The sequence below is a fragment of the Ixodes scapularis genome, unplaced genomic scaffold (genome assembly GCF_016920785.2).
Source record: "Ixodes scapularis isolate PalLabHiFi unplaced genomic scaffold, ASM1692078v2 PGA_scaffold1__304_contigs__length_218370807, whole genome shotgun sequence".
Lineage (NCBI taxonomy): Eukaryota > Metazoa > Arthropoda > Arachnida > Ixodida > Ixodidae > Ixodes > Ixodes scapularis.
The window spans coordinates 124436425-124451188 of record NW_024609846.1 but is presented as its reverse complement, the minus strand read 5'-3'; the positions used below and the strand labels follow the sequence as shown (position 1 = coordinate 124451188).

The 14764-nt window shown below is 42.7% G+C and overlaps 1 pseudogene; it reads left to right on the top strand.

The window, feature by feature from the left end:
* Positions 1-1641: 1641 nt before the first annotated feature.
* LOC120838031 lies at positions 1642-14764 on the top strand (annotated as a pseudogene).

The following is a 14764-nucleotide window of genomic DNA, read 5'->3' as shown; positions in this document are numbered from 1 at the left end:
TTTTGTTCACATATACTGAACACCTTGCACACATCACTAGCAGTTCGTCATTCTTTCTACCAGAGCGTGGTTGGCAGGTATTGGATTATACTGATTATACTGGATTCAAGCACATTTTCTGTTTTTTTTGTTTTTTTCGAAAGGTTAGACACTGCACCAAAGAAAAGACCAATTTCTAAGCTTTTTTCTTCTCACATGTTTTCATTTAAAAACTTTTCCCTGGTTTTTTATTTATTTAAAAAAAAACTTTATTGTTTCATCACGACACGAAGTTTCGTGCGCGGTATCTTTAATCTGAATAAACTATGACTTTAATAACTTTTCATAATTATGCTAAAAATATAATTTTGTACTTTTTTTATTATTATAATTATTTTTTTTAAGAGTTTGGCGGAAAATCTTTTGCGAAGTACCGCTGGATCTCCATGTCAAACAAAAAAAAAAACGTGTTTGTAAATCAACAACAAATTTGGCTAGGTGGTGATTTTAATTTCTGTAAATACCAAAGAAAAATCTTGCCGCCGTCAAAAGTTACAAATCAAAACAGGAAAACTTATGTGAGCCGATATGGTGTTAAGCTTTTTCCTCTAAAAGCTAGAAAACGCTCTTGTGGACGACTGGAACGTTTAAAATGAGAGATAACAAAAGGAGCATGAAAGCCAGTGTCTCCCTGAATAATCCAAAACAGAGGCATTAAAGGGGTACTCCACCGATTTTTTGAGCTACCTCAACTAACTATATTTTCTGACTGCCCGGCCTTTAGCCTTTCCGGTATGCTATTTAGCATCGCGAAATTCATAATAGGTATTGTGAAATCGGCAAATGAAAATGGTGCAAAAACCAATATTCAAATATTCGCGCACTTTTCAGTGCCGTGACGTCAGTGGCAGGCAGGCTTGCCAGTCGAGCAAATAGTCTAAAAATAGAATATGCCAATCATTTGTTCCGTGCTGGAGCGCGGATACGGGAGCTAGCTTCCAAAGCACTCATTTGACACCAAGAAACTGCTTCAAATCTGTTGGGAACAACTTCTGTAATCCAAAAAGTTAACCCCTGCCTTCCACTGACGTCACTTTGTTGTTGTTGCCAGTACAGACTTTCAGTTTGAAAAACATGGTGAAGACCAAAACTGTAAATTCAATAACCGCGAAAAAACAATATTTTGGCCTAATATTTGGGATACTATTTTAGCAATGTTTGTTGGTTAGTTTAGCAAAATTTCAAGCAAATCGGAGACAATGAAAAAACGGTGGAGTACCCCTTTAATAATAACAATGACTGGTCATCGTGGCTTTTAGACGGCTGGCTCAACGCGCTCAACGCCGCATATATTCGTAGATACCCCCAGCAAAACCTAAGCCAAGTTTTTTTTTTTTTTTTCTTTATCGTTTTTTTTTTTTTTTAGATTATGCACTAACGACTGAACTGCTTGCTGAACTCTGAACTCCTTGGCTCAACGGCTACTAGTCAACGTGAAGCCAGTGAGCCCATCCGATCCAAACGCGCTGAGCTTGCGCGCATGCGCAACCCTTGCCTTGTCTGTCTTCCGGTTTCCCGCGCTTCTCGAGGGCCGAGTTGGAGCAGAGACGAGTGTGAACAGTTTACGTTGTCAACGTCGCGAATCGCACCGAAGTGCGAACAATGAGCGCGATTCAGTGCCTGGTGACTTACGGCACACACAAGATCGTTGTCGCTGTGGACGGAGAGCGCCGGCGCCCCGATTTAATTCGGAGCCTTGCTCAGAAACAGGTATTCGAAGGAGTGGACCTCGAACCAAGCCACATCATGGTGAGCACAAGCATCTCGCATATTTCTTTCTGTCCTTTGTACGCGAAATGTTATGAATGTTTACGAAGCAAGTGATCAGATAAGCGTTTAGACAACGTGAAGTGCAGTAGGCGATGTGTGCCTACGCTTCGTTTCACTTTAGGTACGAGCGAAGCTACAGCGCGAGGCCCATATTTGTGGCGTTTCTGATCGCTCGTGCAGTGTATATGTCCCATATTTCCTAATTCCGGGAAGCACTTGCTGCCCTTTATGGTTTATAACCTACTTGTTATCCTTTGTTCTTCTATTTCGTTTGTGGGCAATGAAGGAATTGATAAATTAAATAAAATACAGGTCAGTTTCACGTTTTGTGGGGTGTTCCCTCGACCCACTCATACAAGCATAATATATTAACTGCATTGACAATGCTGCCTATAACGTCTTTTTATTTTTTTTTCGTCACACAAGGTCTACCATGCTGGGTTTTAAACAGATGTGGACCTCACCGAGGACATGATTCTCGAGGACAAGGCACTTTTAAAAGGTGTGCAAGACGAGCAGCAGTTCAGGTGAGTAATAATGCTTGCCAAGAGTGAGGCAATTGGGCCTGGTTCGCCTGACCCAATTGACCAGAATCTGCGCTAATCTCTGGGCACCTCCCTATTTTTCTATGCCCATGCCACCATGCATAAAAATCGAGCAGCCTCGTTCTGGGAAGCTCCATACGGTGGGTCGTGCAAATTTTACAAGATTGTGCACACTCGTTGGTAGATTCTGCCTGGCAATCGAGCTGGGATAACATATTAGATGTATGAAAGAAATGGTTATGTAGACTTCCTTTTAAATCGAAATGCCACATGTTCATTTAGGAGCCTTTTACGCTGCCAATGGTGCGTTGCCATTATGAAGCGGCCTAGGAACAGTACAGGCAGGACTCGAGGAAGATGTATCTTGTAATATGCGACGAGTTGCGATAGCAGACATTTCAGCTGCTTTGTTCGGGAGTTCCCATTTCCACGAGAATATTTTATTGGCCTTCGTTGTAGGACGCCAAAAATGCACACAGAACGTTGGATTCACATCACACAGGTTTGCTAGTCATGAGCATTGAGTGTGTTGATAAAGTATAGTGAGCTTGACGAGGAAGATACATGAGAGAAAATTCTTGAGGCAGTACAGAACACTGATGCAGCCAAGAAAAATGCAAACATGCGCATGTTTCCTGCTCTCGTGTCAGTCAATTGGAGACTCAATGAACCTGACAGTCTTTCCAGAGCGAACGGTATCGGCGCCACCACGTCAGTTCTTTGTACATTTTGCACGACAGCGCTGCTGCGTCATAGGACACTCTTGATGATTTTGCGTCTTTTATTACATCCAGCATATCTGGGCCTATTAGAGTAATCTCACGATTCATTTGGTGCATTTATTGCGCTGCCATAGCTTTTGTTCTCAGGAGGAAGGAAATGGTGAACAAGGCATGTTATAATTATAATGCAATTAAATGCAAAGGTGCAAGCGAGCTGGACAAGAATGACGAAAGTAATCCCTGGAGAAGGGGAACAAGAGGGACAAAGGACAAACATAAATTTCCAAACACAGCTAGGTGACTGGTGAGCGACGAAAAAATCCGCCTGGTCCGGGTATCGAACCCGGGACCTCTCTATTACAAGTGGAGCGCTCTACCAACTGAGCTAACCAGGGGTTAGACGTCAGTAGAGCAAACGGGTTTTATCAGCCCGGGTTCGATACCCGGACCAGGCGGATTTTTTCGGTCGCTCACCAGTCACCTAGCTGTGTTTGGAGATTTATGTTTGTCCTTTGTCCCTCTTGTTCCCCTTCTCCAGGGATTACTTTCGTCATTCTTGTCCAGCTCGCTTGCACCTTTGCATTTAATTGCATTATAATTATAACCTTAAATTGCAAGCTTCACCCTTGTTGGTGTTCGACTGGTGGCAGCTGATAAAACCCGTTTACTGACGTCTAACCCCTGGTTAGCTCAGTTGGTAGAGCGCTCCACTTGTAATGGAGAGGTCCCAGGTTCGATACCCGGACCAGGCGGATTTTTTCGGTCGCTCACCAGTCACCTAGCTGTGTTTGGAGATTTATGTTTGTCCTTTGTCCCTCTTGTTCCCCTTCTCCAGGGATTACTTTCGTCAAGGCATGTTATGCTGTCTCCCGCACTGCGTGCACAGACCCCCCCAGCAATGTTGTACGTGCAGAAAGACTGAAGTTCCCTAAATAAAAATCGTGGTATCGGTGGCTTAGCAAAACTAGATGGTAAGGTCGGGCCTACTGTTAAACGAGGCACACACCAATTTCTCGGGTTGCCTTTTTACTCAAAGCAATGCATATGATGTCGCTTATCCTGGCGTGCAACTTGTGTCAAGACATTGCAAATAATATAGTAGTACATTGTTTCTGCCTAGTGGTCTTTATTTTTATTGCTGGGAGCCAGGAGGTTGAGGTGACACCACAGGTCAGTTAAACATATTATTATGGCGGCCAGAGGGGTTCCTAAAGTATTGACATAGCAGTGGCTTTGTCTGCCCTCATTTTAGCACATAGTTACATCTATGAAGAGTGCCAGCTCTAGACCACACAACCGGTAATCTGAGAATGTCAAGGTGGATATCACAAACGCCTCAGAGACTGCACTCTGACGTGGGCACCTCAATGAAAGGCATTACTTAAGAATGCGACTTCTAAAAGGCAGGGCTGATGAACTGGAAACGCTGACGGAGATGTTGCTAAGGCATCAATGCGAAAGTTCGTTCAGGCAGACACTTGGCACCTGGCACACAACTAGTCCTAGACACTACACACCGTTGATGGTGCTGCCTCTACAACTCTGGTGTCTTAGGGATGTGCGCCAGTATTGTGATATGTACACTCAATGTGCTGCAACCGTGAATGCCTCTGCCTCTGCATCCAAATCTTTTAGGCCCGGACTGATATGTGACATCATCTCAAGATCCTGCCTCCCAGCAATAGAAATTGAGACCATTGGGTACAACCAATGCAATTACAAATTATTTACTGTGTCTTGGGAAGTTCTAAGTTAAATGTCATGAAAAGTGATGCAGTGTGCACATTTCTTAGTAAACAAGATACGACCCATAGCGTCTATACTCCTTTAAGAAATATTTAAATCGAGGGCATGCTTATATTGTAAATGGTTAACTATTTTGATTGAAGCGATCATGCCACTTCATTTCATGTATCTAGGATCATGGACGTCATCATCCAAGATGACCCTGGAACGTCCAGAGCTCCGCCCAAAAAATCGTCGGAGTACAAGCTTCCTCCCGTGCCACTTGACATCACGCAGGCAATGCAGAAGCATACTAAAGGCCACTATGTGGCTTGCAGAAGCAGACTTATTCAGTGGATCTACCACGATCTGTGTCTGTATGATATGTAAGTAAAAATTGGTCTAAATTTACTCCTACTCTATAACAACTCAAATCAGCAAATATGCATGTTTTGGTTTGCTTGTTACATTTACAGTTTCAGACAGCTGTTCAAAAAACCGAAATTAATATGCTTTCAGTATTCTTGCTTATTCTTTTGAGGTGTGGAGGGACAGGAGTTTTTCTTTGTACCCCTACTTTTAATGAAGCTGTGTGGGCGTGAGTACATATTTATGGCAGTGAAAACGCAAGCCCACTCTGAGTGATGGGTCAAAGTCAGAGAACTCGTAGAAGGCTCACGATAGGTGGCTTGAACTGCTAAGCACGTTGCTGAAACCAGTTGCCAATCTTTAACCTTTTGAGGTCATGTGGGATTTTCCTTTGTTGGTCCATCAGGTTCGACTTAGTTGTTGCAAAAAAATGACCCAATCAACGAGTGAATTTGAATTTAACTACTTAGTTTAAAATGAGTGATACATTCAATGGGAAATATCTGCGTTCTCCTGAATACGGGAGAGATGTGAAACATCCAAAAAGTTTGAAGAAATTTTGTAAAATTTAAAATCAAGGTACCATTCTTTGGAGAAGTTCCTTCACATAGGGCTCTTTGTTCAATGCTCGATGTTCAATGATCTATGGTGCCCCCGGTGGATTGATTCGAGCAGGAAGCCATTGCAATCACGCATGCTGGAGCTACATGTGCTTCGCTTGTGCCATCAAATTTTTATGGCTGCAAATCTTGGGAAAACTGGTTTTACCCAAAAACGATGGCTGTTGGCTAGGTGATATCCAAGGATGTCTATAAATCTTTTACTGTAAGTCACTGCTGTGGACATAAAGGACAGTTTCCAGTTTCCCTCCCTGGATACATTTCTTGGCATGACAAGTAGGCAGAGTGGCAATGTCAAAAACATCCCTCTCCCCCAGAACAGAGTAGCAGAGTAGCGAACCGGGACTGAGTACTCGAGGTTAACTTCTCCGTCTTCCTTTTTGTTTTATCTCTCTCTCTCCGCATGTCCATAAAGTGAATGCATGGGCTGTTGTAGATCCAGTTGCTTTGCAGTAGAAAAAATCTGGCGGGAGTGATACCTAAAATCAGGGAGCAATACTCAGATGCATTGAACATATATTGGTTTATTTTCAAAATCGGTTTATGTAGTATGTGTTTAAACATAATATTTTTACCTCTAATGTCTATTTACATAATCTTTTTTTTTTATTTTTTTTACATCTAGTACATGGTCGCAGATAGGTCTCCAGCTTGACACAACCTTGAGGGTTATTACAATTGAAAATTTTGAGCTCATTTCCAGTAGACGTTTTGAAGACCTTCTGGTGTCTTTTCCACCTTTCTGACAGGTCTTGCCATGCTCATAAGTTATATTTGTACTAGTAGCAGAAATAAAATGTTTCAGTTATATAAATCCCTCATAGTGAATAGTAATTTGCAACTTTGCATTGAGATTTTTTTTTATTGTATGTATCTACTTTTTTATTTGGCAGGTACCCAGATAAACTGTATCAGAAGGCTGCAAAGTGCCTTGTGCATACGTTCCCCACGCTTGCAGACACCACAGGAAGTGGACATGTGAGTAACTAGCTGCAGTTTTATTTGAACGCTTGTCTCCTGTTAGGCAAATCTGTAGCCCTTTAAACAAATGGTGTGCAAAGCAGTGTTGCGGAGTTCCCACTCCGGAGTTGGAATGATGCCGGAATCATTCCGCGTTTTCGTGACCCCGGAACGGAATGGGAATGGAATTAGATGCCTTTTGCCCGGAATGGAGTGGAATGAGAATAGAATAAACCCAATTCTCCCTTTCTTTTTCTTTCTTTTTTTTGTTTAGGTTTATGGTCAGCTAAACTGAGCCAGTCAGCGAGTCAGTTGCTCAGAAATAAAATGGGCGGGAAACTGCCAGCCCGCGTGGAGTCCTAACAGACTTATACGCAAAAAATGCAATACAAAAAACAAGCATCAAAGCAAAGAGCAGAGGGGGGGGGGGGGGGGGGTCTTTTACAGACGCGCAGGCGTCTGTACACGAGAGCGAAACAAGAAACCAAGCACCAAGGAAAAGAAACGAAAGAAGCGGCAAAGAAAGAAACAGCCATGCATGGCTCCTTATCGTCTTTTTTTTTTTTTTTTTGCAACGGTATGGAGAGTGCACGCGCACAGATGTATGTCTGAGATTTGGGAGCGGGGGTGACTTACAACTCGCAGAACTATCATAACTCGTTGACTAACGCGCCGCCAAAAGATGGTCGGTTATTGTTTTCTTATAGTTTGAGGAGTGTTGTTTAGCGGGCGGCCAACCCGTTAAACAACAAACCATGTTCAATTGCGCGCACTCCTTTGAAGTGCGAAATGTGGGTTTACTTCGGCATTAAAACAAAGCGAGATTCACTTCTCTCTTCTCTTGCGCTTCGCTCCGACGCTTGTTTTTTTATACTGCTATTTTACGTGCAAGTCCGCCTTTGGTTTTTGTTCCGATGCTTGTCTTCTGTTTTATGTTTTACATTCAAGTGGGTTAGGGTTACAAGCAAACTAGCAGATTCCCGCTCATTTCTTTTGACTTTAGTCTCTACATACTTTGTTTCACCTTGTGATGGACCGCTACGGACGCTACGAGTCACCCCAGGCAATCCTGAGCAGGACTAGACGCACGGCGCGTTGCCCCAGGGTCATGCGACACTCAGAAGGCACTGGATTGATTTCGACGGCTCTCGTTATTTCTGTTGTGGTCCATCGTAAGGTAAAGTAGACCATCGTCATCGCTCTTGTCACATGACCGAACTGACTAGACTTGCAGAAGACAGTCCCGCGCCAGATGAGGTACAACTGTTGCTGTGAAGGAGAGCTGGGTGCTAGCTGCTACTAAGGTTTTGGCTTCTGCGCGTCTCAGCTGTCAGGTCTGCACCCTGTTTGAGGTGGCGAGAAGTCAGCTGGACGGTGGTTTTGAGGAGAGACGGAGAATGTCAATTTGAACGGTGCGGTATTACCCCGTTAATTTTATCTTGATGTGAAGCTAGCTTTGTCGATGCCGACTGCGAAGCTTGCGAACCAGTGTGCAAACGACGAACATCCAGTATAGGACAAAGAAATTGCAAGGCCGCCATTTTTGCACTATTTTTAATATTTCACTACGTCCGATTTGAGCTCTCTAAAAAATAGAGAAGTTACATAAAACATTTTGTGAAACTGCGTTCGCATGCCCAGTTTGAGGTATGTTCGATTGGAATTCAAATTTTGCAAGGCTTACCAAATGTATTGGTCCTTACGGCATCACCCGGTACATACAATCTCATTTGTGTTAAAGCCAGGCACCTCGGTCACCACAAAACACCAGCAACTGAGGGCTCGCGGAGTGCATCTTGAATGTCCTTGTAAGTAAATACTTCGGACGCGCACTCGGTAAAAAGCGTTGGCTCATGTCCGATTTATGAGCAAGATGATCAGCAAATGACAGGTAATAAACCCATTACGTCCGTATAATGAACGAACCGCAATGAACAAATGTATATTTGAGCCCAGCAGACGTTCTATTGATCGCCGGGAAAACACTTAAAGAATTGAATTGAATATGATCAGAAATATCGAGATTTGTAAAAGAAGCGTAAACTTGTGCATTTTAAAGCAGATTTCATGACATGGTCTCTACAATCCCTCGTGCTGCACCGTATACAGGTTGCGCTTTGTCAGGATGCTTTCTTGCCGCTGTGCATGGAGTCACTTCCAGCAGCATACTAGCCCTGTTGTTGCGCAGTTGTTTGAAGAATACAGTAATATAGCTCATTTTTGCACCACGCACAAACTGTATATTTTTATGGTCTTACCAAACAAACACGCTGGCCACGTATGTCCTAAAAGCCAAATTCAGAACAAGCTTGCAAAAAAAAAAAAGGAAATGAGTGGATTTACGTTTTGCTGCATGTTGCGTGTCACATGTTCGCGAGACCAATGTCTTAAACAAGCATTAACATATCAAGGGGCTTTCTCAATGTTTGCAGCACAATGTAAATAAACTTTGTGCCACCAGCGCTCCGCTTAGTGAAATGAGGGCTTTTTGAGGCATTTAGCTTTTTTCTTTTTGCAACTGTCTGCGCGTTTGATAATGTCAGCTTTATGCTACTTATGCCGGCAACACAATGTAGCTGTCAAGTGCCAATGTTTACGTTTAGGAATAAGAGAAATGGAATGGAACGATTCAGCCATTCCAGGAGTGGGAATGGGCCTATGGTGTCCTAATTTCTATGAGTTGAAAGGAATTAAATAATTGAAACCTCTAATTCCCCGTAATGGAATTGGAATGGAATAGCGGTGCCCATTCCCAACACGGGCAAAGCATGTTAGCCGAGAGGGTGCACCCTGTCCCAAAATGAAATCCTAGCTGCATGCCTGCAAAACTCTTTGCACTCCACAAGGAATGCATGACCAAGTTTTTCCGAAATTAGTCCCAAATCAAGTTGCACTTTATTGAGCTATTCAACAACTGCACATAAGGAGCTGCTTGAGTGTTTCTTTTTTTTTTTTCTTTTCTCTGTGTTTACTTTGTGAGTGGAGCATGAGTGGAATATTAAAGGTATTGCCGGGGCTGTATTTGAACATCTCGCCGCTCCGATGACCAGTGGAGTAGCCAGGATTTACACAATGGGAAAGAAAAAGAAGAAGGGGGGGGGGGGGGGGCTGAACATTGCAGTTGAGATTTTATGCAATCATCTGAACTACAAGGAAATATGCATGCATTCACACAAGCGGTTTTGAGCAGCACACCAGCACACATTTCCTCGATTATAGCGCAACCACTCAACCACAGAAAAGATAAAACCTTGATTATAGCATGAGGTTAATAGAGCAATGAAATGGTACCTTTATTTTGCTAGAAATCGCTTCTGACGCAATTCCTGACAACTGTGAACTCTATTACGTACAGGGCCGGTCGAGTTTCTCAGCTCTTGCGTCTCTCTCACAAGTTAAAACGGGCATTACACTGAGCCAGCCACATTGTTATTGGCTACTTAAAAACGGCCAGCAGGGATGGGAGCTGCTAAAGTTTTAAAGTTTTAATTTTCCCGCTAACCAGGACGGCAATTTTTCTCGCAAAGATGAACCAAATACAGGGCAACACGCTGGCAAGGTTTGAAAGCCCCAGCTTGTATAGATTCAAAGGAAAAAAATAATAAACTTTAGGCAGTATTGCGCAATGTACCCTATTAGCGATTTTTTATTTCAAAATACTGATCGCCATAATCCGTGATAAATAATTTGATATAATCCTATCTAATTATTGTGTCAATAAATATTCCTAGGCCTGCAGCCTCAACAGATTTTTGGGGAGAGCTGGCTGAAATGCCCACCTTGTGTTTTCCGCAGAAAGTACTCCGGACTGAACAGGTGTTTCTAAATTTTGTCTTGGGGACAAACTTTTTTTTCTCACGGTTTTATTCTTTGCAGCATTAAGGCAACAATATATATTTTTCTACTCAGAATTAAAAATGAGCACCGGGCATATTCTGTTGTTATTATCTGAAAACGTCCTGCTTACTTGGAGGTAGTAGTTGTATTTAGTTTTGCCCATATACTTTGTAATCATTGCTTCTTTCAATCTCTCTCGTGTGTGCACCTAGGACTCCTGGCGCGTCGCACTTCGCTTCAAAGCGAAGCGTGAACGTGTGAAGCTTCGTCAGATGACGAAAGAAGGTTACGGCGAAGATGGGGCTCCACCACGGAAGCAGCAGAAGCAGGCAAGGGTGCCAAGGGACCCGAAGCCAAAGCGGGTGACAAGGCCTGGGACCGTACGACAATATTGTTCAAAGAATAATTTTTAACATTTATGAGGTTTGATATTAATCCTTTACTTTCTTGTACTGTATTGCAGAATATCGTGCTGCCAGCCGATGGAGAAGTTGAGGAGAGTCTCCAGGGCCACATCTTTGGCATGGACAAGGAGATGCGAAGGACGAGCCCTAATGCTGCCTACATCGCGGACTCCTTGACAAGGACATTTCCCACACGGAGGTTGCGGGTAAGAAGCCAAAACCCGAGTGTGGCGGAAATCGTGGAGAAATATCCTGCTTTTAAGTGCGTCACCTTTGTAAGTATTCTTGGGGTGTGAATCTGGAGCGTTGCAAAATGAATGGTTAAATGGATGTTGACATTTTTTTTTTTTTTGTCTTTGTTCATTCAGCTTCAACAGGAGTTCACGGCAGCAACAGGCTGCACAATAGAAAACAAGCTGGTGATGGGGCTGTCCAACAGCAGCCTACGGATCTTGGAGGCTGCCACAAAGAAACGCCACCTTGCCGCCTTCTTCGACGACCTCGACGGTTGTGCTGCAGGAGTGGACGCTGGTCCCGAAAATGGTAGGGCATAGTGCACAAATAAGTTTAGGTTCATTCTTGAGCGAAATTGGGGGGTATTTTTAAGAGCTTTCATTAATTGCCTTTGTCCTTAATCCATTTTATGCCTAGAATAGGCAGTTTGCTGTAATGTCATGGTGACTTTTTTAATTACAGATGTCTTGACCATGGCTGCATTATATGTTTTGCCATCCCTGGTAAAGGAAAGAAGTCTGACCTTCCTCCACCCAGATGTAAGTTCTAGATGGAGACCAACCTCTTTCTTGACAGCTCGTAACGTAATCGCAACTGTTTTAATGGTTATATATGCAATCATGCCTCATTATTATGTATTATCTATGCAATCATGTCTCATTATTATGTATCTCATCACCATACAGTAACTAACTCATGTTTAGAAACAAACTGGTGTTTAGTGAAGCCGAAAGATGCCACACATGCGTTTTGGGGTGTGGGTAAGGAGCTTAGAACCTGGGTTTTTCTGCCCACTTTTGTTAAAAATTCTGGACCGTTTAAATAAATCGATTAGCTGCAGTCGTGTCTCATTAATATGGATACACCCACAATATGAAAAAAATTTTCATAGACGGCTCCCTGGGCATGCAATTCTGCCCCGTTAAAGGGTACCATGCCAGTTTTTTTGAGCTACTGAACCTAAATGTATTTTTTTTATATGCTGCCTTTGCCCATCTCAGCGTGCAATTTAGTTTTTTTTCTTAATTCAGAACAGTTATTGAGAAGACAACGAATGAAAAATGAAACGTTCAAAATATCCCGTGCGTTCCAGTGTCGTGGAGTCACAAGAAAGGCAGACGTGCAGCCCAAGAGGGCAGTCGCATGCCCCGGATTTGTTTGGAGCTGGCCTTTAATATAGAAACCTGCAGTTCAGATTATAGACACACATTTTCGGGAAATTGGCATTTTAGCCTCATTATGGACTCCGGTCCATAAACATGCACAAAACAAAAAAGACTACCCCAAAGGTTGTATGTGTATCCAGAATTCGCTATTGCCCAGTTCGTTGCCCGCCTCATTATTTTGGATGCGAGTCCGCAACATGGAGAGAGATTAGTGGACCGCATAGGTCATACAGTGCACCGGCAATTCACCACTGTCTCCATCGCACCTTTTGAGAAGACATCCGCACCTAAAGTTGTAGGGTTCTTAGGGCTTGCAAGCCAAAGGTCATTTGCCCCTTCCCGGTAGTAGGAAAGTATGACTCAAAGTATTAGTTCAATCCCCCGTCTTATGTTTTGGGTTACTAAACTGTTTTGTTCGCAAGGCTTGTCACTGAATGTTTGTGTTTTTAACCTTCATTCATTATTATTATGGACGACTCGCATTATGAACGATTTTTCTGGGGAATGGAGGTGTCCATATTACCAAGACATGGCTTATATGTAGGGTTCTGCATTTTCTGATCAATCCAAAATACATTTGCCAGCAAAAATGTGGCCAATTCGGATTTATCTGAAAAATTTAAAATTTCGGGGTTTGCCAATAATAAACACAACCGGTCTTAAATTGTCTCTGGATACTCGAACAGGTTTCACATTTATCTTCTTTTTTCAGTCCCAACTGTTGATCATAAGTGTCAAAGAATTGTTTTTGTTATCAGAACCTTGTTTGTACCTTGTCTTTCTGTTATCAAAAAAACAAGGTACAGTCATGTCTCGTTAATATGGGCACCTCCATTCCCCAGACAAATCGGCCATAATAACGAATCAAGGTCACAACAAACATTAAGTAACAAGCTTAGCGGATAAACGTAGCTCCGGCCCCTTGTGCTTTATCATCCTCTTTTCAGCCTTCGAGCTGACCAGAGAAGCATCCTCCAGCATTGCCATTTATCCACAACGAATGTGATTTATCAGTCATGTTATGCCGAAGTGGATAACATACCTTCCGATTTTAAAGCCGGAAAAAACTCCACCATCTTTAGATGCCCAGGTTTTATCTCAAGACGGGCAACGGACAATAGTGAATTCAGGGTACACTCTGTGATTCACTAACCTTTCTTTTCTATTGGGTTTGTAAACCCGCGTTCAAAATAAAAGTATGGGCAACAAACAACAGAAATTAGTGATTTCCGTGTATGTATGATGAGACTTTGGCGGTTCCTTAACTTTTTTTTCTTTCTTTCTTGTAAAAGTAACGAGACGGGGAAGAAACGGCAGACAATGGTGAATTCTGGGTACAGAGGCCACCTCTGCGGGTCACTAGTCTTCTCTCTTTTTTACTTTTTTGCTTGGTGGACCCGTGTCATAACGACAAGACAAAAATGCCTGTATTTTCCCATTTCGTCCCCAAAACAGCCATCCATAGTCTGGACTGCGGGCTTCTGTAATAACGAGGCAGAATTGCTTGGTGAGAGACTGGTCGCCGAAAATTTCGTCCTGCAACGGGGTGTCCATATTAACGGGGTAATGAGACATAACTAGCATCCGTACGACAATAGCCGTATAAGCCTCTTCTTTGAATAGGCTACTTTGCTAAATTCCGAACTACTGTCTCATATTTTTCATTTGCGTTCACAAAACACTTTGAAACTCGAATTTGTGTTAAAAAGAAACTCAGAAAAACATCCTTCAATTTTGCAGAAAATAAACTAAGGAAATGCAGAACCCTACTTTATGGCTTGCAGTGATGTAATCTGATATGCTAAAAATATGTCGTTGACATCTTGTAACTGGTAATTCATAAAATGAGTTAGGGTGCTAGCAGATCTGTGTGATCCACACCTTGACTGCACTGGTGCAATACTGAGCACTTCTGTATAGCAGCTAGATTAACACAAAGTGTAAGACAGCTTGTACATTTATTTTTCAAAAACTTGGCTGTAACTTATGCTTGTGGCTTATTCTCGTGGTTCTTTACTACAGAGAAAAATTTAGCATTGAAAAATTTTGTTCAATCATCCCTTGAAATATATTTTTTGTATTCCTACATTTCCTTAGGACCCAGCAGAACTTCCACCATACCCGACGGTGGGTTATGAGGGAGACGTTTACCAGGTGGAGTCGTTCATCGTTTCTGTTGACGAACTGCGCGTTGAGGAAGCGACACTGCTGGGTGCCATCAGTACAATGATGGCCATGTACTGGGTATTTAATATGGAGTTTTTACCAAAATCATCAAAGACGCTCCAGCTGCTGTCGCACATGGTTGGTGTAGATTGTGCCCTTGCAGCTAGCCCACTTGTGCTGGTGGCGAAAGGTATAATTGATGGCTAG